Source organism: Cervus elaphus, chromosome 15 (genome assembly GCF_910594005.1).
Source record: "Cervus elaphus chromosome 15, mCerEla1.1, whole genome shotgun sequence".
In the NCBI taxonomy this organism is placed as follows: Eukaryota; Metazoa; Chordata; class Mammalia; order Artiodactyla; family Cervidae; genus Cervus; species Cervus elaphus.
The window spans coordinates 34294329-34317186 of NC_057829.1; the positions used below are offsets into that span (position 1 = coordinate 34294329).

Genomic DNA, 22858 nt, shown 5'->3' on the forward strand with positions numbered 1-22858 from the left:
AGAGCCCACAGGGGCCGAGGAGCAAGAGATCAGGCAGCGGGGCTTTGGGGTACGCGCTGTGCTTCCATATCTAACTGGAGAGGGTATTAAGCGTCTAGCCCCTACTGACCAACACCAGCCTGAGGGAGCCCAGTGGAAGAGGGCAGAGGTGAACCAGAGCCGCAGAGGATCTTGGGGAAAGACACAGAGGATGCTCGGACCCTGGGGCTCTGCACAGCCTGCAGCCCTCAGTGGGAACATCCCATCCTGAGACCAAGTTCCTCAACAGGCCTTGTGTCCACCCAGCTAGCTTCTCACAGCAAAATTCACTGGAAGGAATGGTCATGCCTAGTTCTGGGAAGAACAGTACCAAGAGCTTCCAGCATACCATGATTTCGACCCCTTTACCTCCCTGGGCCTTGTTTGCTAGCCAGTTCTTGGGCTTGCTTGACCAACCACCCCTCCCCCCAGCCTCTTTCTCCTCCCTTACAAGGAGAGGGATGATAAACAGTGGAGTTTGCCAAAGCTTGGCCCACGTAACTCTGGCAACCTGTGACAGAATTCTAGAATGAGTACTTGAAAGAACATATATTTTTGTTTTGTTGTTTATATCCTTATTCACGTATATTAGAAATGTATAACTAGCTTAGCAAACCAATGATTTCACAGATATGATCCCTTTGGACAAGGCCAGATTCATTAGAGCTAAAAAAAATAATAATAATGAGTTGAAGTAGAGGCAAATATTAATTAAGTTGTCATACAGATAGCACTCAGCTTGAACTGAGAATCATGCAGTATGTAGGAGAAGGACTGAAGTTTGGGCAACACCAGGGCTCTTCTCTGCTTTAAACTCTGGTTCTTGACCTCCTCCAGAACTGTGCCCCCACAGGCAGGAGGGGACAAGGCAGGAGTAGGCTGGTTTTCCAAGGAGGTGGATACAGAATGACTCCCAAGTGTTGGGATCTGGTGAACAATTCATAATGAGGAAAGAATTCAGGCAGGGGTCAAAGAGTGGCTTTGGAAGTGACTGTCGGCTGGCCAGCCGTATGAGATAATTCCCCGAAGCCAGGCACAGCGCAAAGAGTACACCACGGGCTTAGAGGCCCAGCTAAAAATACCCCCCGACAGCTTCTCCCTGTCACCCTGCCTGGGGCTGCACAGGAAGGCCCTGGCTCTCTGCCTTTCTCACCAGGAAGAAAAAGACAACAACATAAAGCCACCGAGCCCAGAAAAAACAAAACTTACATAGATTTCACATTTTGTTAAGACTCCCACCAGGAGGAGTTGGCTTGCTGGCTAGAGCACTACAGAGTGGGGAAGATAGCCAGCTCTGATAAACCAGGCATCCTGGGGCATGCTTACGGGGCCTAAGAGGCCACCAAGATTAGACCACTGATGATGACAGAGGTGGGGAGAGTGGGCTGCCACCTGCGTCCCTGGTTGCTCACATGTGTCTCTGGCTGCTCACATGCATCCTGTCTCTCTCCCCGTGTACCCAGGACGAGGAGGAGGAGGCCCGTTGGACCAATGCTGCAAGGGGTGTGAGGATTAGAGCCGCCGTCCATCATTCCCCTGCCAGGGCAAGAAAGGTAACACCTTTGTCAGGGTAACCTGACAGCCTGATGCCCGGGCTGCACTGCCACCTTCACCTAAAACCTGGCCTGGGGTGAGGTGGGGCAGTGGGTGGTGATGGGGCAGGAGTTATCAGCCTTTTCACCCAGCCCTTCCTGCCCAGCCTTCAGAGCTTCTCTATTAATGCCTTGTGTGTGTTCAGTACAAAATGCTTCTGGTTGAGCCTCTATTTTTTCGGGGGTGGGGGGGTGGGGGGATGGGTGACAAAATGCTTCTGGGCTTCAGTTTGTCCATCTCTAAAATGGGTCCCCTACCATTCTGTGAATCACTTGCGCCTCCTTGTTATTTGGAGCTAAGCCATCTTCTCAGCCTAGCTCAGTTTGAACCCTGGGAGCAGAGCCAAGGGTCCCAGCCCTTGGAGGTGTAATATTAAAATCATAGGGTCTGCAGGGCCAGACAGGGCTTGAGAAGACAGGATTTTCTAGGGCAGCCCTGACTGAAGATGTGTCTCACTGGAGATGTGGCTGTGGTCTCCTTTGTGGCAGGATTTCAACTCCAAAGTGATCTCCCTCGCAGCTCCAGGCAAGAGTTACCATCTGCATTTTTAGACTGTAGAACCAAGGCACAGGCAAGTTTATGTGCCTGCTGCCGTCACACAGCAAGCTCTGGCCGCACTGTAGCAATTCTGCTTTATCCTGTTTGCTATATCAGTCTCTATACGTCTACTGAACTGCAGGTCTGACCAGAGAAGTCTGGCTGTTGAGCCCAATAAACCACTAGTCTTTATTGTGTGCCCATGGTGGGATCCATCCATTCATCCACCCATCATCCATCCACTCACCTATCCACTTGTACATCCTCCTCCTCAACCTTCCTCCTACCCATCCATCCATCTATCCATCATCCTCCCACCCCACTCATCCTTCCATTCACTCATCTATTCATTCATCTCTTTATCTACCCATTCTTCCGACCATGTATTTACTCATGAATTCACACATCAAACACACACTGACTCATATCAGGCCAGCCCTGTGCTAAGGGCTGGGTTTTGAAAATAGATCAGCTCCAGCCCTGCCCTGGAGATGGTGCGCTCTGTGATAGAGGTTGATCCATGATCTCAGAGCCAGGCTCAGTTCCTTAAGGTCAGTGTTCGAGGCCCCTGTGGTGTCTGAGACTACATGAGGAAGGGAGGAGCAGCCACATGCTGGTTCTACAGGCAGGCATTCGGGGAGTGCTTTCCAGGGGAGATGGTGTTGCTCATTTATTAATGCTCCAGTTGTTTATTGAGAAAGTCTCTGTGCCGAGAACTGCTTGATGTTTTGGAGACCTGGCAGGGAATAAGACTGACAAAACTCCCCTTCCTCATGGCGTGTACATTCTCATGAGGAGACACGGACAGTAAATACTTAAAACAAGATTGTGTCATGTCAGATGATGCTAAGTTTTAAGAAGAGAAATTAGCTGAGTCAAGAAACAGAGCCTACAGGATGGATAAAGTGTTCTTAGACAAAGGATGATCAAGGAAGGCCTCTGACAAGGTGACATTTGAACATTGACATGAGTGGAAAGAGGGAGTGAACTGGGGCGCCCTTGGCATGTTCAAGGAAGTGGTAGGGATGCACGTGGAAGAAGGGAAGTGAGAGGTAGGAGGGGCAACCAGAGAAGTCCTGGGGGACCCACTCACCTAGGCACACAAAAGTAGGGCAGGGAGATGGCTGAGAAGCTGTTGCCCACATCCAGGTGGAAGGTGGTGGTAGCTTGGGCTACGGTTGCAGGGGAAACAGTGGGAAGTGTCAAAGTCTGTATTTCAAAGATCTTGCAGACTGGCTTGTGGGTGGATTAGAAGTGGAGGACGGGGGAAGAGGGGACAGTCGAGGAAGGCTCTTGGGTTTGGGAAAGAAGCCACTGGGAGAAGAGGTGGCTGTTTTCCTCAGCAGGGGATGACGGCAGGGAGGGCTGAGGGTGGCCAAGAAGCTGTGTTTTAGACCCATTAGGTTTGAGAGGCCTTTGAGACATCCAAGGGGAAAGGTTGAGAAGGCAGTTGGATATATGAGTCTGGGAGGCAGAGAGAGTCCCGACTAGAGATATGAATGTGGGAGCTGTCATGTATAGATGGTGTTGCAAGCTGATGAGGTCATCTTGGGAGTGAGTGCAGATAGAGCGCATCAGACGCCTGCCTCTGAGTCATGGGGCATCCAGCCCTTAGAGGGAGGGAAGATGGGGTGGAGGCCATGAAGGAGATGGAGAAGGTGCAGTCAGGGAGGGAGGGAGGGAGAACTGAGGGGACAGGCTCTTCGTGGATCAGGAAGGTTTTGCTGGCAAATCAGGGAAAGGACTCTCCAGGTAGATGTCTCTATGCTGTTGTCACAGCATTACAGAGGCTCAGAGACCTCAGTCACAGAGCCATATCTGGAGAAGAGTGTTGGAGAGGTACAGGGGACCAAAGCAGCTCCCCATTCCACACCTGGCCACACAGAGGCCAGGGCCCATGGGGTGTCTGGCTGAGCTGTGAACAAGTTCATGTTCCGGGGACCCTCCCTGTCACCCTGGTTGGCACTCCCTGATCTCAGCTGATGTCTTATACTTTGTACTTTCTTTTAAGAACCTTTGCCAACCTCCCCCAACTTCCCACCACTCCTCTAGGTCTCTTGGGCCCCTGAGACCTCCCCCTCAGCTGGAGCACTTGTCTGAAAACACAGGGCTCAAGGCAGCAGCTCAGGAGCTGCTGCAGGGCAAGGGCACCCAACAGCTTCCTACTGAATCTCTAAGCACTGCCTGGATCCTGTATCTTAAAAGAAACTGTAGAAACTTCCTGGACTATGAGCTGCCCGCTCACACTCACGGAGCAGAGGTGCTCACTGCCGCTGGTGGGCCAGCGCATGCGTGTTTGGGTGGAGAAGGATCCGCCTTGGTGCACCTGCAGTATTTCACACCCAGCACTCAGCTCATGGTGTAGAGAGGGACCAGGCTCATTCAGGGAAGGTTGCAGACAGAAAGGCTAGGCAAGGGTTCCACAGGGCGTGAGATGGGATGGGAGGTGCGGGGAGGGCATGTGGTGGGGCAGCAGCACAGGCCAGCTCCTCTGGCTCAGCAAACACAGCCTGCTGTGCCTGGGAAGACATGCTGGAGAAGGGATAGGCTACCCACTCTAGTATTCTTGGGCTTCCCTGGTGGCTCAGCTGGTAAAGAATCCGCCTGCAATGTGGGAGACCTGGATTCGATCCCTGGGTTGGGAAGATCCCCTGGAGAAGAGAATGGCAACCCACTCCAGTATTCTGGCTGGAAGAATTCCGTGGACTTTATAGTCCATTGGGTCGCAGAGAGTCGGACACGACTGATGTGCAAAGGCCCAGGAGACTTCTCCATACAGAGTACACGATGGAGCCAGGTGGGGACTTGGTGACCCGCCAGTGCCCTGGGGAGGTGTGGCTGTGACTCCAGAATGGGGACCAGGGGATCCGTGGGAAGCTGCTTCTATGCTGTGTGGCTCAGTGGCAGGCCGGTGGCAGAAGGCTATGGGTAATCTAATTAGTGTGCCAGGCGGATGGGCCAAGTAATCCTGTGCCTTTAGACTCACTTTTCTTTAAGCCTGCCCCCACCCAATCTCCCGATAAATCCTTCCACTGCCTGGGCGACTTCAAGTGGCAGTGAATTTATCTCCATTGAACAGATGGGTAAACCAGGGCCCGAGAGGAAGAGGCTTGCATGATGCCACAGCTTGTAGCTGGCAGGATGGAGCTTTGAACCGGTCCGTCTGAACCCCAAGTCTATGCTCAGCCCTGCCTTCTCCCATCTCCCGGGCTCTCCTAGAATATCCAGACTTGCAAGCACCTTCATGTAAACCACCTTTCCAACAGTCTCATTTTGTCAATGAGGAAACAAAGGCCCAGAGAAGGTGAGACACTCACCTAGGACTACACAGCAAGCCCAGGGCAGAACTTATACCAGAATCTGATCTGGCCCACTGTGTCCACCCAGCTCCTCCCCCCCATCTGCAGGCCAGGGGATCCCACCCTGGACCCTGCCCACTTTCTCTTGGAGCATCCACTGCCTTCCTGTTCTCCGGCAGACTTTGGCATTCTCTCGGGCTGAAGGCACCAAGTTCCTCATCAGAAGGCTCCATTGTGCCTATTGTTTAAATATAGATTACTAATGAAATGCCTTTTCATTGCCTTCCCAGTGAATAGTTTCCGTGTAAAGTTAATTTGCAGTGTTATGTAAATTCTGTTTAACTTCAATCAAGTTTCTAATTATGTTTTTACCGCAGTAATTCCCATTTGATTTGTCATCTCCTGTTAGGTATTTAATGTTCGGGTGGGCGGGTTTGCTTTCCCTCTGTCTCTCGGTTTTCCAAGGCCCGCTCCCTCCCTGACCCCGTCTGTCTCTCCTCCTTTGTTCCTGCTCCCTTCATCCCCTGCCACTTCCCTGTGAATCATTCCACCTCCTCTCCTTCTTCCCTTCTTCCTCTGGTAACCGCTCCGCCTTCCTTTCCTAGTCCTCTCTGCTCTCTCTGGCTTTGTGTCTCCCTCCTTCCACTTTCCCCGCCTCCCTCCTGTCCTTGCCACCTCCCTCATCTTCCTTTTCTTTCCATTTCTCCATCATTCTTTCTTGGCACTCGCTCTTCCTCCCTCTGCACTCCTTCTCTGTCTTCCTCCACCCTCTCCCACCCCCTGCTCTAGCCCTCTCTCTCTCTCCTGTTCTGCATCGCCAGTCTCCCCTTCCCCAATTTTTCTCCTTCCTCACCCCTCCACCCTCTTCTTCCACCCTATAGACCCTCATAGAAGCTGTGTGTAGGGATGGCTTCCTTGTGTGCCTGGGACAGACGGAGGATGAGAGGCGGGCTGACTGTGCATCCCTGGTGAGCCCAGGGCCTGGACTCGGAAGCCTTGGGAGGAACATTGTAGAAGGACCTTGCCCAGTGCTGGGGGCCTGGCCCTGGTACGGAGGGAGCTGGCTAAGAGTGTGGTTGCTAAATGTGGACTCTCTGGGTACAGGTTCTGATCTGCCCCTTATTAACAGTGTTACCTTCAGGTTGCTATCTATAAAGTGGGGTGACAATGTCACCTATCTTGTAAGGTCGTGAGTATTCAGTAAGATAATGTATGAAGAAGGGCTTAGCTTGGCCAGGGAGACTGACCCAAACTGGCTTTCATTTGAGAACTCTCAGCCTCACCCCTCATTTCTCTGTGGCCTTCTTGAGGTGCCTCTGCAGTGGGTGTCCGTGCTGCTAGAGTGGCGGAGGTCAGCCTTGAGGTCAGGGCAGGCGGGTAACCAGCCACAGACACCCACAGAGCCAGCAGCTGTCCCCCGGGAGCCAGGTCTCAACCCTGCCTGTCAAGAGATGTGAGTGACTTCCTTCTCCCTTAGACAGCTGGTCTTGGGGCTGTGAATGTGGCGGACTTGCTGCTCTGGGAGAGCATCTGAGGCACAGACCCTCCAAAGCCAGAAGACCCTGGGTCCCAGACCTTTCCCCAACAACAGACCAAACACAGAGCTGCTCCCACCAGGTTGGATAGATGCCCCCTTCCCCCACTCTTTCATGTCTGTGTGTGACCCCGGATGCCCCTTGCACTGCGCCATGGCCTCTTGGCTGCAGAATCACTGCTGTGGGTACTAGGCCCCGACAGGCCCGTCACTGACTCACTTGGAGATTCCCCTCTGAGCCCCAACTTCCCTGCAGCCCACATCCAGCACTGGGCTTTGGGGTTCTCCCCACCATCCACGGCTAGGTGGCCACAGTTTCCCAGCAGGCATCTGCCCTCTGGGTGGGGAGGGCGGAAGGAAAACACCGGACACAGCCTCTGCCGGTCGCTGCTCCTCCCTCCTCCTCCCCCCTCCTCCCCTTCCCCCCCTCCCCCCTCCTCCCCCCTCCTCCCCCCTCCTTCCCCTCCGCTCTCTTCCCATCCAGCACGTCCCTGGCGCGTCCAGGAAGCAGAAAACAAGTGTTTGGAGAAGGCATTCTTCTGGGTGAAGAAAGGCAGGCTCGGTCCCTTGTCCTTCAGACACAGAAACCCGAGTTGGCCCTTCCCTGCCTGCTGGGCTCCATGACCACCTGACCTGCCGCAAGTGGCTGTGTGTGTGTGCGTGTCTGTGTGTGTCCCTGGTCCAGGAAACCTTAGCCGGTCACATGGCTGCCTTCCCTGTTTGTCTAAGTAAGCAGTTCAGGCCGGCTGCAGCCAGGAGGCTGAGACAGGCAGCTAGGGGCAGGGGGCCACACTGGGGATGGTGGGGAAGATGGTGGTGGATAGAGGGCAGCCCCGAGCCAGGTCCTGGGTTTCCTTGGGCTCTCGATTTGGTGTCGGGGGGCCCTGCTTCTGATCCCCTACCCTTCCTGGACCTCCCCCACCTCCATCTGTTAAGAAAAGATATTGGGCTTGCTCGATAGAGAACACACCCAGCCCTGAGCCAGAGAGGGAGGGCACCCTCCTTCCAGGAGCAACTCAGAAAGGCCAGAAAGGGCACATGGACACAGCCACCCCCGTGGTATCCCTGGAGCGTGCTGCTGAATCCTGGACCCTCAGCAGCAGAGCCCAGGTCAGCATGTGGTCACACATCCAGCATGCCATTGATTAATCCAGCTACTGTGTGCCAGGACCTGAACTGAGCCAAGGGTAGGGTTGTCAGCACACAGGGCTTCCAGAACCTCTGTGGACCCCCACCCACACCTATCACATATTTTCTTCCTGTGGGATGGGTAGGATCACCTTCCACTAGAAAGACCCTGTGCTTCCATTGTGAGGCAGCCATGTCCCACCCCACTGCCACTCTGGAAGGATGAAACCTCAGCATTGGGTAGGGGACTCCAGGAGGGGTTAATAGACGTCACTGAATCCCTCCTGGACCAAGCAACTGGGGCAAGGGTCCCCATCCTCCAGAGAGGTTGACATCAGAGCCAGACTTCCGGAGCAGAAGTGGGTAGAGTACAGAGGCTGAGCTCAGACAACTGGGGTCCTTCTCCAAGCCCATGGGGACAGCAGAGTCCAGGGGAATCCTCTGAGTAGGGCCTTCCTTGATCTTCTGTGTTTACCTGACCTGCACACTATGTCTTAGCTGTAGAGAGACCTCCCCCTAGGTCCTGGAGGAGGAGGAGAAGTGTTGTGGTGCCCTGGGGAGCTTCACTTCTGAGTGCCTGCCTGGGTTCCAGTGTCTGTTTATCCCCCTTCCTCCCTGCTCTTCTCTCTCTCCTTCCTTTGACGAACGTTTCCTGGTGACCAAGTCTGTGCCAGGTCTGCGCTCAACCCCAGCCCTGGAGATGCTCACTGCCAAGCTGGCGTCAGCAACATCTCAGGGTGAGCTGAGGGTCCAGGGAGGGCTGAGGCCCAGGCAGAGACAGCCACTGGTGGGAATCAGGCTGCGGCTGACCCCCCAGGCTGCCCTGGATTCAGGGGAGACTTAGGCACACTTTCCCTGGGTGGACTCAGCCAGACTCTACTAGGTTCTCAGGTTAAGGGGCACAGGGAGCTTGCCTCAGGGCCACACAGAGCATACCTAGACCTTGTCTCTGTCATGATACGATTTGGGGGTGTTCAACCTTAAGGGTCCCACAAGCTCATGAGCTCAAGGCCGTTCTGATACAGCTGGAAAACATCAATCCAGAAAAGGAATAGAGATGGGGTGGCCAGTAATTGAGTTGGTGACACGGGCCAGTCATCCTTCCACCCACGATTGAATATGGATTCTGGCCAGGGTAATTCTAAAGTCTGCGTATCTGTAGCCTTGACTTGCATGCCCCAGGGTCAGGAGGCTCACTATTGCCCCATGGCTATCTTAGTAACTCTCCATGGTAACTTAGGCCTGGCTGCCCACCAGGCTGAAGTCTGGCTTCTGTCTTCCACCCTGCCTACCTCAGGCCCACAGACTTGAGGTTTTAGCCCCCCTAACCTAGTCTTCCCCAGACTTCGGTGCTTCCAGGAAGATCATTAGGCTGGGCCCCCAGACAGCCCCGTCTGGGCTTGTTTCTTTGGACTAGTGTGGACATGTCATCAGTGTCCCGCCCTGGGCAGCCGAGGTGAAGCCCAAGTGAGTCCCTGGCCAAGTGAGCAGGGCCGTCTTCCCAGCATAGCCCCTGGATCCTAGCTCCATCCCCGTCATCCTTGTCCCCAGAGTGATCTCAGGCAAGGACCAGCCCCATTCGGCCCAGGCCGCCTCCCGTTAGCGCTCCTCCCCAGCACTGAGCTACAAGAGGCCTTTGTCCGTGGTGGGCCCCGTGGTGGCTGCTGGAAGAGTTCTCTGCCCTCTTTGGGCTGTTTGCTTTCTGAGTCGCCTATTTGCCCAGCAGCCCTGAGAGAGACCTGGGGTGCTTCTCCCATAGCCTGTGCCCTAGGCTGAGGGCCTTTGTTCAAACCTCTTCCCCCTCACTGGGCCAGTCCACTAACTTCTCCACTCCCACCACATCTCCACCTGTGGACAGGTGAATCCCCAGCTCCTGAGGCACATGGAATGGGTTTGGTTCACCTGGAGACGATGGGTCTAGGCCCTAGGCCGAGTTCCCATCCCACCCAGACACCTGACACTTTTAGGGATTCAGGCATCCCAAACTTGGGGGGAAGGGGTGGTGGAGATGAAGGCATGTTTCTCTGGGTGCTGTTCCCATGGATTGGCATCACATTGTCCTGGGTGTGGGGTCTTCCCTGCCCAATGGGGGATGCCACACCCACCTTTTGCAGAAGTGTCCCTTATCTTTGCCCCCCTGAGAATCTGTCCTTGAGGCCTGAGATCCATCGTTCTTTAGCATCCCTCCTTGTCCCGGTCCCTTCAGCACAGCTCCTTGGAAGTGACGCTGCCCAGATGGGGCAGATAGTGACCGATGACAGGGAGAGGCCGGTTCCTGCAGTCCCTACTCAGCTGTGCCTGAAGTCCCAGGAATAAAACCCAGTGGAGCTTTTGTCAAAGCCTCTTGCTGGAAAACAGAGAGATGGAGGTCTAGAGGTCAGAGGCAAAAGGCCACCGAGGAGGCCAGTGCAGCTGCCCCTTCCTGCCCTAGAAAAGTTGATGCTTCTCAGGAAGCCTCCACAGGGCCCTGCTCTCTCCTGGGCTGGGAGGGGCCAGTGGGACAGGAAGCCAGGGCAGGCCTGGAGGATGGGACTCAGGGTGGCCTGGGCCAGAGCCAGGGATGAGGCGAGACCCAGCCCTGGCCTGGCCCCAGGACCACAAGCGCACAGGTCACCCACCCAACAGGAAACCCTGCCCGGCACCCCCTTTGTCCCACCCCGTGTTTCCCGCGGGTGGCGCTTTTACTGTTTCCCGTGGGAGCTGCTGCCAGGAATCATGCCCTCTTGAGAAAGGAAGCTGGACCTCAGGCTCACAGGCTGCCCTCCCTCTGACCTATTCCAGCCCCCTCCCAGGGCCTCCCATGGGTGGAAGTTCTGGCTCCACACCCGTCCCTCAGCCACACATGCTGGTGACTTATCTTCTCCTAGACGATCAGTCACCCTATTAGGAGCCTGGCAAGAGAAACCTCATAGTGGGACCAGGCCTGGGAGCCCAGAGACAGGGTTTTTTCGTCTGGGATCCATCACTAGCTTGCTGGTGCATGTGGGCTAGTCACTCGACCACTCTGCAGAAAGAGGAGAGGAAGAAGCTTTGCCAGCTATGAGCATGCCATGAGATAAAGGGTTTGGAGGTAGGATGAATCTCTACCCTGTAAGGACAGCCATGTTTGGGGTTAATTGGCCCAGACCTCCCTGCCCTCACCCCACTGCATCTTGGTGGGGCACAATGTCTGTGATGGCCCCTAAGTGGGGAGAGAGATGTGGGTGCTGCCAGCGTCCTCATGGGGAATGGAAGTCATGACACTGGCATTGCCCCTCTCTGGGTCATCCCATTGACAACACGGGCCAGCTGGGCATCTCTGCCTAGACAGGAGCCCTCCCTCCTCCCTTCTCCCCTCCCCGCATCCTCCTGCCCCCTTCCCCTCCTCCCTTCTCCCTCCTCCCAAAAACTGAGGTGGAACATGCCAAGCTCTGTCTACACCACTCTGCCCTACTCAAGCAAACGGGCCAGGGTAGCAGCCTATGGGCCAGAAGCCTGGGAGGGGCCAGGGCTGAGAGCTGATTCTCCTGCCCCTCCCCACCCCTCCTCCTCTATCCTGGTTGGTGCTCCGAGGCCTTCGGTTTTCTTTTGGTTGTGATGTTGAGCTTAAGGTGCAGGGAGGAACAGGGCGACAATGCTAAGAACTCCAGACCTCTGTAGAGCAGTCTTCAGTGCTGCTGCTCCCATCCTTTATCTACAGGAATTCACGTTCAGCATCTCTGTGAGCTCACTACTCCTATCGTCCCCATTTCTAGAGAAAAACACTGAGGCCCAGTCAGGTGAATTGACCTGCTTAGGTGGACACACTGGGGTTGTTGAACTGGGCAGCTGGTCCCAGAGTCTGTGCTTTGGCCCTTGTGCCACACAGCTTCTCAGACCTACCTCCCCCAGCTAGCTGACCCAGTCTAAGCCCAGCTCAGTATCCGAGGGTGCAGCCTGTTCCCCACAGTGGGTGGAGGGAGGGTCAGGATGCCAAGGTGAGCAGACCCAAGTCGCCGTGGCATTGGGTGAGCTAACAGACTCAGGGCCACCTGAGCTTGTGGATCAGCTGAGAGCTTGTTAGCAACAGGAAAGACCTAAGGTCCAAGCAGCCCAAGCCCCTGCTGTGTGTGGTGACAACTCAGCCTCCAGCAGTCTTGGACACATGGCCACTCTGAGCCTCAGCCTCTACATCTGTCAAATGGGCCTTTGAGAGCCAGAGATATAGGAAGCCTTCCTATATCTTCCTATGAGAAGTCTTTGAGGTTCTGGGAACACAGCTTCTGACCTCCATGGCTCCTTGGGGGGTGGAGGGAGGGTTGTGAATTCCCTTCCCGGTGCGTCAGGCCACAGGGACAGGGACATTCCTGGCAGCGGGATTAATGTGGGCAGGGTACAGAAGTGAGAGCCCAGACAATCCAGGTCAGAGTCCGTCTGGGGCCTCATGGACAATGGGGAGCCATTGAGGGTTCTTGGCCAGAGGAGTAATGCCTCCTCTGGAGAGGACCTGGCAGCAGGAAAACCTAACATGGTCGTCCAGGTGTGCGGCCCTGATGCAAAAGGTGTCACGTGGCCCTGGAGGGGTGTCAGTGCCAGCTCCCCTCCTGGGTGTGTGGTCCACCAGGCGCTGGCCTGCCCAGGGAGGGAGTGTGGGCGCTGCAGGGCGGGGCAGGGCCGTGCTCAGGCCTCTTCCTTCGTGTGTCCCGAAGTCCCCCCGGCTCAGGTCGTCTGGGTTTCCCACCCAGCCCTGGGTGGGGCCCCCACCACTCCTTCCTCCCTCTGTGGCTTTCTGGTCCTAAATGGGAGGGGACTCCAGAGGCTGCAGCAGGCTGTGGAGTGTGAGCCAGGGTGGGGACACTGGCGGTGGGTGGAGTCACGGGATGGGTGGCCGTGAGTCAGGAATTGCTGGGCCTGTGTGTCATCCGGCGGCCTGCTGCTCTGGCTTCCCTGCGTCTGTCTGCCTCATCTCTCCCGCCCGCGTCTGTGCCTGTGGGCTGCTCTGCTGGGGCCACAGTGCTGTTTTCAAGAGCTCCAAGCCCACGATGGAGAAGTCAGAGGACCTGGACTCCGGGTCCCAGACACCCGCAACGCCTAGGGTGACCTTAGACATGTTCCTTCCCCTCCTGAGCCACTGTTTCTCTGATTGGAGAGTGAGGATGGAGCTGGGCAGGGGTTCTCAGCCCCTGCTGTCCATGAGACCCGGGCAGCTTTGCAAGATAGCGCACCCCAGACCACTTAAATCCTGGGGGCAGGGCCTGGAGCCTGGGTGGGAACCTTTGGCCTGGATGGCCTCTGATGAGCTGTTCTCTCCACCTTCCCCACAGCCCCCAGGCAGCCTTGTGGACCAGCACGTGGCTCCTGGAGCCCAGGGCCTACACCAAATGTAGTTCTGCCACTTTCTAACACCGTGGGCAAGTGACTTCATTCCCTGAGCCTCAGTTTCCTCATCTGTGAAATGGGGATGACCCCACCACTTTATAAAATCACTGTGGGGACTAATGGGTTAACCAGCATAGCCAGTGTCTGTTGGAGCCAGACTTAGGATGGATGTGGTGAGCACCATGAAAGTGTCAGCTGCCGTGTTCTCTGATCTAAATCTGTTTTCACACCACCCCTCCCATCACTGCTCATTCATCCATCCAGAAAACATTCTGGGGGCAAGCCCTGTGCTGGGTGCTGTGAGTGAAGGAAGAAGACACCCACTGTGGGGGATGGCCTTGGCCCATCCAGGGGTCCAGTCCCAGAGGGTAGTAAGTCCAAAGGATTGATGGGCAGGTGGGGGCTGGCTCCCCTAAGAATCCCACCGAGGTGCTGAGCTAAAGGAGCCCTTCTTTCTTAAAGAACAGAAAACGGACTTCCCTGGCGGTCCAGTGGTTAAGACCCTGTGCTTCCAGAGTGCATGCAGGTTTGATCCCTGGTCAGGGAGCTAAGTAAGATCCCACATGCCACATGGCACAGCCAAAAAGAGAGCGCAGAGAGACCCCGGACTCAAGAGAGAAGGAGGGGCATCCTAGGCTAGTCCTCAGCTAGGAAGCACCCAGGGGGTCCTCAGTGCTTCCTGGCAGGGGCCCTGTCACACGCTCCGGGTGTGTGATGGAACAGACAGGCCTGGGCCCTGGGGCTGCCCAGCAAGGCAAGAGCAGCCAAGGTGGGCAGGGTATGGAACAAAACCTGACCCCATCCTCCATCTCCTAGAGTCCTTTCAGTAACCAAGGATGTTAGGCAGGCCTCATTTCTCCCATTTTCAGATGGCAGATGGAGACCTAAGAGACTGGAAGGCACTTGGATTGTCAGGGCTGGAGCCTACCTGTGTGTAAACAAGATCTGATGGAAGGCTTCTCTGGGCTGCTGCATTGGTGGAGCATCTTGTGACAGGCTGCAGAGTGCAGTTGGATGATTAACACATCCTGCAGTCCTTTGCTTCCCCAGCCTTCCCAGCAGCAAGCCTGCAGACCACCACTGGGCTGCCCTGACAGGGAAGGCTGTCATCCCTACAAATAGCCAGAGCTCCCTTGGCCTGACTCCTCCGAGGGCCAGGGGTTGGGTCACACACTTACCCTAGTTCAACCTTCTCCCTCACCATTGCACCATCGAGTACACTGAGGTGGGCAGAGGTGCAGGGACTTGGCTGAGGCCACGTGGCTTGCAAGCAGTAGAACCAAGATTTCATCCAGGCCTAGGTGACGTTAGTGCCAGTGCTCTGACCTGCCACCTCCCGCAAGCAAGAACACTGCTCTCCTTTGTCTGGCATCTGTAAACCTGGGCCTCGGCCATCACTTCAGGCTGGCCTGGCCCACGTGTAACCAGAATCCCAGAGGGACGCCTGTTTGGAGAGTGTGACTGCCGGGGGCTGGCCCCTGGCCCGGGAAGGGGATCGTTGGGAACACTTAGTCCTAGGCGTTTTATGTGTGCTGTCCAGAGTGCCCGTGCCCTTCAGCCTCTTGACCTTGCCACCTGCCCTGGGCCTGGAGTCCAGGCTGCCAGTCCTGCACCAGCCATGGGTGTCATGTCAGCTCAGCTGATCCTCCAGCCAGGGTCAGCCCAGACCAGGAAACAGAGACCTGGAGGGACGGGGACCTCCCATGTGAGTCCTCAGCTCCTCTGTCTAACCTCCAAGCAGAGCTGGCCTGGCTTCTCATCCTGTCCCTCTCCGGACTTCTGTCCCCCACTCCGCAAGGTGGCAGGCAGAGACCGAGACCTCCACAGCCTCTTTTGAGAGCCTCTGCCAGGTCCCATGAATGCTGTAGGGGGTTGGGGATCAGGGGTATCACTGGGGTGGGGATGAGGTTCCTCCAGGGCTGAGCTCAGATGGGCAGTGCAGGGCCAGACCACCCCAAGCAGAGTGAGCAGGTGCAGTAGACTAAGCCCCTAAGAGGGGCCACTGCCTGAAAATTCAGTTTCGATCATCAACATTGGGAATGGCAAGTACCCAGGTATGTGGCAGGGCGCCTACTTTGGCCAGCCCCAATCAGGTACCTCTCTGGACAAGACCCTAATCCCTGGGAAGCATAAGATTATGCCCAGCCATGGGGTCTGATGACGTGGTGAGTGTGGAAGAGAGCCCCTGGCATGGAATTTGTATCTAGAGGATGCTCAGTACCTTGGGCCATTCTGTGGGGAGTGACAGGAGGTCCCCCGTCCTGGGAGCAGGCCATCTCTGGGAAGCAAATCCACCGGACTGACTCTTGAATTGGCCTCAGAGAGGGTCTGAAGCCAGGATTCATCTTCTCAGGATCTTTCTCCATCTTTTTGGTAAGAGACCCAGTGCCTCCATCCCCAGCAAGACCCCAAGTCCGTACTTGACAGCAAACCTGAGCCAGTGAGAACAATGACCATCCCTATTTACTGAGCACTTGCTATGCAAGTGCAGTGTGGGCGTAACCTAGTTACATCCTTACAGCCCTGTGAGAGGAGCGACTCAGTGTCCCCATTTTACAGATGAGGAAACTGAGGGCCAGAGAAGCTAAGTTTCTTGCCCAGCTTCACAGGTCAGTGAATAGCAGAGCTATTCTATACATGCATTCTGCTGTGTCAAAGCTGGAGCCACATTATGCACTCTTAGTCCATGTTGTACCTCACCCCTTGATTAGGGGAGAAGTTGTTCATTTGATGGCTTGGGGAAAAGGGAGCCACTCCCCTCTTCCTCCACTGGGAGCAAGCCACGCGTCACAGCCAAGCTTTGTCTGGTCTCAGTTTGCCCCTTTGCACAAGCCTGACACCAAAAGGCTAGGTGGTTCAGCATACATGTGCACCGTGAGCTGGAGTGCCTCTGAGAGGCAGGATGGATGAATACTGCTCCTTAGGGCCTGGGTGATGCTCAGTGGAGGCAGTGAGGACTTTCCCTCTGATAGAGCTCTCCCAAGGGGTGACTCTGTACCCTGGCCTTGAAAACACAGCAAATCAGGCTTGGGCTCTGGGTGAAGCTTTGGAGGGGCCCTCACAGATGTGTCTGCAAGTGCCCTTGAATGCCGCTGTCCCTGCTCCTGATTTCATCTATCATTGTCTCTTCAGTCTGAGGCTTTTCTCCTGACAAGACTATGGGCCTTTGCCTGGAAGGGGTGCCCTCCTGCCAGAGAGACTCTGCCCAAGACCTTGATGCCCCCGACCCCCCATTTTGCTACTCTCCAGCAGTCTGTCCTAGAGTTGTTCTGTGTCTTGCCCACCTTGATTAGACAGTGTGCAAACACCCTTGGGAAGTATCCAGGCTGGTGATGTTGACCCTGTCCTCCTCTGCCCACTGTCCACCCCTACTCGTTCCTCTTCTCCTCTTCCTCCTCCAGCACGTGGTAGGCAGTGTCATTACTGTCAGGAGAAGGAAACAGATGGAATAAACAAACATGAAGGAACATCTCCTAGAAGTCTGTTTATAGCCCCCATTTTCCAAATGTTGGGAAATGTCTCAGAGATGTTAAGTGGGTCGGGAGGTTCTGGGAGCCTCTTTCTTTCCCCAGCACCCTCTGTTTGGGTCCCCATGGTGCCAAGGTATGGACCCAGGTTGACACTGGGCATCTCCGGCTCCTCCCACTTAGAGGCATCCCTGAGGGCCCAGCAACAGACTTGCCAGGCGTGCACTTCATTCAGCAGAACCTGCCAGTCTGCCCTGCCCCAGTCACTTGCGAAGTTTCCATGCAGGAGAGGGAGGCAGGAAACCAGGGGCGTGCAGAGAGGGGCATGGAGTGAGGACCTGCAGGGCAGGGCCAGACCAGACGTGCTGGGCTTCCCTCAGCCTGGGTGTGGGCAGGCTGTGAGGACAGCTCGAAATATTCTCAAAGAAAGTGAAGACAGACAGGATTATTGAACCAAGTTTGTGATTCTCAGGCAGACCGGGCCAGGAGTTTGCCCAGACCTCAACCAACCAGCTTCCTAGGTCTGTTTATTTATCTTTTCCTTGAGACCAAATGCAGCTACTGTCCTTTGGGGAAAGGACTCAGGGTTTCAGGCCTGTCCTGAACACTCAGGGCTCCCTGAGCCTCTGAGCTCAACCCCACCGTTCATGGAGTGAGTACAAGGGTCTCACAACAGGAGATAATCAGACACCCAATTTTAATCATGCCAGGAGAAAGAAAGAAATACTGTCCACATATTTGGAAGTTCAGGGCAGGGAAAGCTCACTTGAGGGGAGTGTTAGGGGAGGCAGCATGGTGGAGGCAGTCCTTGGGGCATCAGAGGATGGACAGGCTTCTGATGGGCAGAGCTGGGACTGCAGAACTGTTGAAAGTGTGGTTTGAGGTAAGACAGGGCACATTCTTCCACTTTTCAGCTGCGGGACCGCTGGTGTCTGCTGCCAAGTTTCTTCATCTGTAAAATGGGCTTACGGTCCTCTGGTGACAAGATTGTGCTGAGGACGGAGGGAGGGACTGAGAGCTTCTGGGCTGTTGAGGACGGGCTCTGGCAGGCAGGAGTCATGGAGGTTTGTGACAGCCTGAGTCCCTCACATCTTGAGCACGGTGGGTGTGCACCGGCGCGTGTGTAGGTGTGTGTGTGTGTGTTATTGGCAGCAGGTGTGAGGACCTGCGGCCTAGTGACAGCCCTGGACTGCAGGCTGAGAGCTGGCATTGGTGTAGCCCCCTGCCCACCACCCCTGCCAAACGGGGTGGTCCAGCCCCCTCCCCCAGGGGCTTATGGTAGCTCTGTGCTCTGGCCAATGCCCCGCACTACAAGGTCAGCAGGGGCCTCCCCTAGGGCGTGAGTAGCTGGAGAGACACCCCGAGCCACCTTTTTCCTCCTGGCCGGCAGGCTTTGGCTTCCACGAGGCCCCGGACCCTCTGTCTGTCTCTTCCACGTCTGGATTCCTCCCCCTCCCCCAGCTTGGTGAGGTCAGGGAACATGTATTCCAGGAATGCGGGAGGCGGGGCGGCCGGCCCGGTTTGGATAACCATCGGGGTAAATATTTGCCTTGCTCCCGGAGCCAGCACTGGCCGCCAGGGGAGGACGAGGGGGCCTGCTCCCAGGGTCATGTAAGGGGATGCGTCCCTGGGTGGGTCTTTGAGGTGAAGGAACCCATGTCTCCCCGGCGACCCTGGGAGCTGGGTCTGAGGCCACCTTCCCGGACAGGGCCCCTGGCCCGCAGCACCAGAAGCTGTTCGGCCCACCTGTAAAGTGAGGGTGGGAAGAGCTGCCTCGCCCGACTGAGGTGAGGAGGGTTGGACCCACGTGGGAGCCAGCGCTGGTCAGTTCAGCCAGTGGAACAGCAGGTTGGACCTAGTTTGGGTGGGTGCCCACATGAGTGTGTTCTGGTCTTCACTTGGCCACCTATGACCTTGACAGTCACCCCTCTCCCAGACTCTGGACAGTCCCCATTCACTGACCTGTTACTGACCTGTGTGTAGATGCACTTGCGTCTATGTGCCCGTGTCTTGTGAAGCTTTCACAGTCAGCAGAGCACGAGGGGCATGTGTGCGTGATTAGCAGCAGTTTGTCAGAGTCCAGAACTTCAGCTCAGCGCTGTCACTGGTGTGGTCCCCTGCCCTAGAGACCACACCAGGGCAGCCCGAGCCCTTCTCCCAGAAGCCTGTGGGTAGGACAGTGCTCTGGCCAATGTCAGGCTCTACAAGGTCAATGTGAAGCCTCTCTTGGCGGGTGAGTAGCTGAAGGAGTGATTAGTCCCTTTTTAGAGAAGAGATGGGGGCTCAGAGATGCCAAGTAACTTGCTCAAGGTCACCCAGCATGAAAGGGCAGAATAGGGATTCAAACTCAGCTCTACCCACCCTTGCCCTGGACCTTACCTCTGAGGACAGGGCCAGGCTCCAGTCCAGAATGTGGGCTCCCAACCCTTGGTGGCTTAGAGCACACTGGTCACTTAGCCATGGGCCTCTGGCCGCTGTCACAGAGATGTCACAGCGCCCCACACCCCGGAAGCACCGTGGCACAGGCACTTCTGTCCTCCTGGAATCCCCAGTCAGCCCTGTGTGTCTCTGGGCCAGCCCTGGCCCCAGTCCACTTGGCCTGGTGCCTGCACTCAAGCCCACACCCAGGTGGGTCCTTCCTCCCAGGGGATCCCTAGAGGAGCAAGGGATGGGAAGGGGGTGGGGCTGGGAGAATCCATCTGGGTCCTGGGACAGACCCCACCCTCGAGTGATCTCTGCCAAGTCCCAGACACAACCTTGCCACTTCCCAGCCTTTACACCCCTGGCAACTCTACCCTCAGAGATCAGTGTCCTGCTCTGCAAAGAGGGTGCTCGTTCCCACCCTGCCCTGCCCTTGGGAGCCCCAGACGTAAGATGAGAGTGGAAGCACATTTCAACCTGTGGTCTGCACACCTCCCCTTCTACCCCTTCCTGCCCTCGCAGCCAGACGCGGCCTTGCCGTCGAGGTGGCACCCTCATCCAACCCAGAGGGAGAGTCCTGAGCTCAGCAGAGCCCTCTCTCTGGGCAGTGGGGAACCCCTCCCTTGGGGAGCCTGGGTGGGCCCCACCACCCTTCTCGGCCCTGAGTCTCAGGCTGCCCTCCACCCCGTGGCACTGAGGGCCTTTTAAGCAGAGCACACTTCCCTGTGTGAATCTATGTCCTTTACGGTTGTGGTCTGGCCAGGCTGGGGGCAGACATGGGACACCTCTCCTGGTCTCCCCAGGTGGCCAGAGCCCTACAGGCTGTGAGGCTCACCTACAGGCACCCAGGGGGCCAGGGGTGAGGGCGGATGACTTCACCAATGTGTTCACAGCCCCACCTGGGCCTGAATTCCCTCACCTCCACCCCAGCCTGTCTGTACAGCCAGTGTGAGTGGGGCCCAGTGCACAGACAAGGGAGCCTGGGCGTCCAGTTGGTCATCTTGAACAGGTTGAGTCCGAGTGGACAGACCGCCCACTCATGCCCAGCTCTGTCCTTATTACTTTTCTCTCTGTATTACCTGCATGACCTTAGGAAGCTATAGAAGCTCTCTAGACCTCATGTGTAAATTGGGGGTGCTATTTAGTTACTACTTCATAGCATTTCGCTGAGAGCTAAAGAAGTATCACAGGAATAGCCCCCAGTGTGGACCCAGTTCAGGCAGGCTCCTGGTCCTTTCTCCTTCCCAGATGGGGGTCCAACGCAGGCTCATAGGGAAGGGGGTCAGTCCCTAACCAGGGCCTGAGTTCATATCCTGGTGACCCCTCTGTGTGATGCCCTTTCTGTGTAACCTTGGACAGGTTGCTTCCCCTCTCTGGTCTATTGGCCTCTTTGCACAAGTCCAATAGCAAAGAACCGAGGATGGATGGGGCGGAGAGACACGTATGTGTGCGCCGTGAGCCGGGGGACCTCTGCGAGGCAGGATGGGCGGGCGTCGTTCCTCGGAGCTGGGACGTTGCTCATCGAGTGAGCGAGGACTTTCCGGCTCTGGCTTCTGTCTCAGCTGCCAAAATAATTATTTTCTCTTTGTCAGCGAGTCTGCGGCCAGCTTGCCTTTGGGAAAGGACTGAGCTGTGGCCGGTGGGGAAGCAGGAGGCTGATTCCTGTTCTGCCCCAGCCACTGACTTGCTGCATGACCCCGGGATGGGGGCAGGTGCTGCCCTCTCCAGGCCTCACTGTCCTCCTCTGTGAAATGGGAGAGTTGGAGTCAAGGGCCATTTGTGTCCCCACGGTGACCAGAGTTTGGGGACTGCCAGAGTCAGAGGGTCAGGCCCCAGAGACATTCTCTTTCCCATGTGGAGTGGGGGTGCTGAGCCAGGCTGTGGGAGCCTGGGGTTTAGGGGCTCAGTGCTCCATGGAGCCCAGCACCAGCTCCTGAAAGTAATTTCACCTCACCTAACACGGCTGGAAAGCAACCTGCATGTCCGGCACTCAAGTGCATTACCTTATACTGTCTGTACCACTCCTTGAGAGTGGACCCCTCCTTATCCCTTTATCACCTCCCACAAATGAGGAAACTGGGGGCCAGAGAAGTTTAAGAAATTGCCCAAGGCCACATGGTAAGGGGATGAACCCAGGACTTGAACCAGATCATTTTTATTACAGTACTGAGCCCACTTCTTAAATGCCAGGCCCTGGTGCCCCTTACTGAAGCCATAGGCACACACTTGGCTCCCTGGGAACCCTGCCCACTGCACAGCCGGTCTGACCCCTCTGCCAGTCCCCAACACATGTGTGAACCCAGACTTCATGTGGCCTGTGCACATCTACTCCCGTGGTAGCCCCGGGCCTCATCCCAAGAGGCACTCAGCCCCGCTGACAGGTTTCCCATTTCTTAGAGGAGGGCACACGGGTGCAGCGAGTGTGGCAATCATCTGGAGCCACCCAGCAAGATGCCTTCGTAGCTGGGACTCCAATTTGGGGCTCTGTGGCTCCCACCCCACAGCCAGGACTCCAGAGAAGCTACCCTGTCAGGGTCTGGATCTGGATCTGGCCCTTCTGGATTCTTGAGGGGCCCTGTGGGTGGGGAGGAGAGGGCAGTACTGCTGACCCATTGTGGAGATGGGGCAGTTGAACCCACTGCACTGGGGAGACAGGGTCTGGGGTCCTCATCCGCCCAGTGCCCCAGGGGGTCCTTCCACTTCTGCCTTCTGCTCCCTCCACTCTGAACACCACTGTCTCTGGCCCAGACTCTAGGGGCAGCCTCCCCGCTGGTTTCCCTGCCTCTTCCTGTCCCTTCTAAGCCCTTCTTCCTGGCATCCTTGGGGATCTTCTCAAACTAGACCCAGGCTCACATGGCTCAGCTGCTCAGACCCTCCCATCCATCCTTGTGATGGTCAGCCCTGCCTTCTGGCCATCGCTCACCTCCCCACCTCCCTCCTCCACCACACCACCTAATCTCAAGTACTCCACTGAGCCAGGGTTTTTTCCCTGTTTGGAGCCTTCACATATACTGTTCCCCGTGCCTGGAACACTGTTCCATGCATCTTGGCCTGCCTCTCTCTGGCTCATCCTTCAACTTTACTTCCCCAAAGAGACAGCCCTGAACCTTGAGTCCAAGCTGTGTCACCCTTGTACTTGTTCTTTCTGGCAGATACCAACTTCTAATTATGTGTTGTTTGATTCTTTGCCTATTATGGGTTCTCACAAGGGCTGATCCATGATCCTATTTACAGCTCAGGGTGTTCGCTAAATGTTTCTTGAGTGAATGAATGAATGTCAAGCGCTCTTGTCACCATAGGCCCTTAGATCCTCCCAGAAACCCATGGAGAGATCATTGTGATTCCATTTGACAGGTGAGGAATCTGAAACTCAGAGCAGCCCAGAGCTTACCCACAGTCACATAGCCAGTAACTGCCAGCTGTGAGGTGTCAGGGGCCTCTTAGGGCCCCTTGGCATTAGGCCCCTTTTCCTCTCCTTCCTTCAGATTCCCCATCTGTCCAGTGGGGATGATTTGATTTAGCCG

The 22858-nt window shown here is 56.0% G+C and overlaps 1 protein-coding gene across 1 annotated transcript in view; it reads left to right on the plus strand.

Moving 5' to 3' along the window:
- Nucleotides 1-1496: 1496 nt before the first annotated feature.
- Nucleotides 1497-22858, plus strand: part of ZMIZ1 (zinc finger MIZ-type containing 1) — a 171643-nt gene continuing 150281 nt past the window's right edge. The window contains exon 1 of the mRNA XM_043926013.1: nt 1497-1571. The gene's annotated coding sequence lies outside the window, so the exon portion shown is untranslated. The remainder of the gene's footprint in view (nt 1572-22858) is intronic.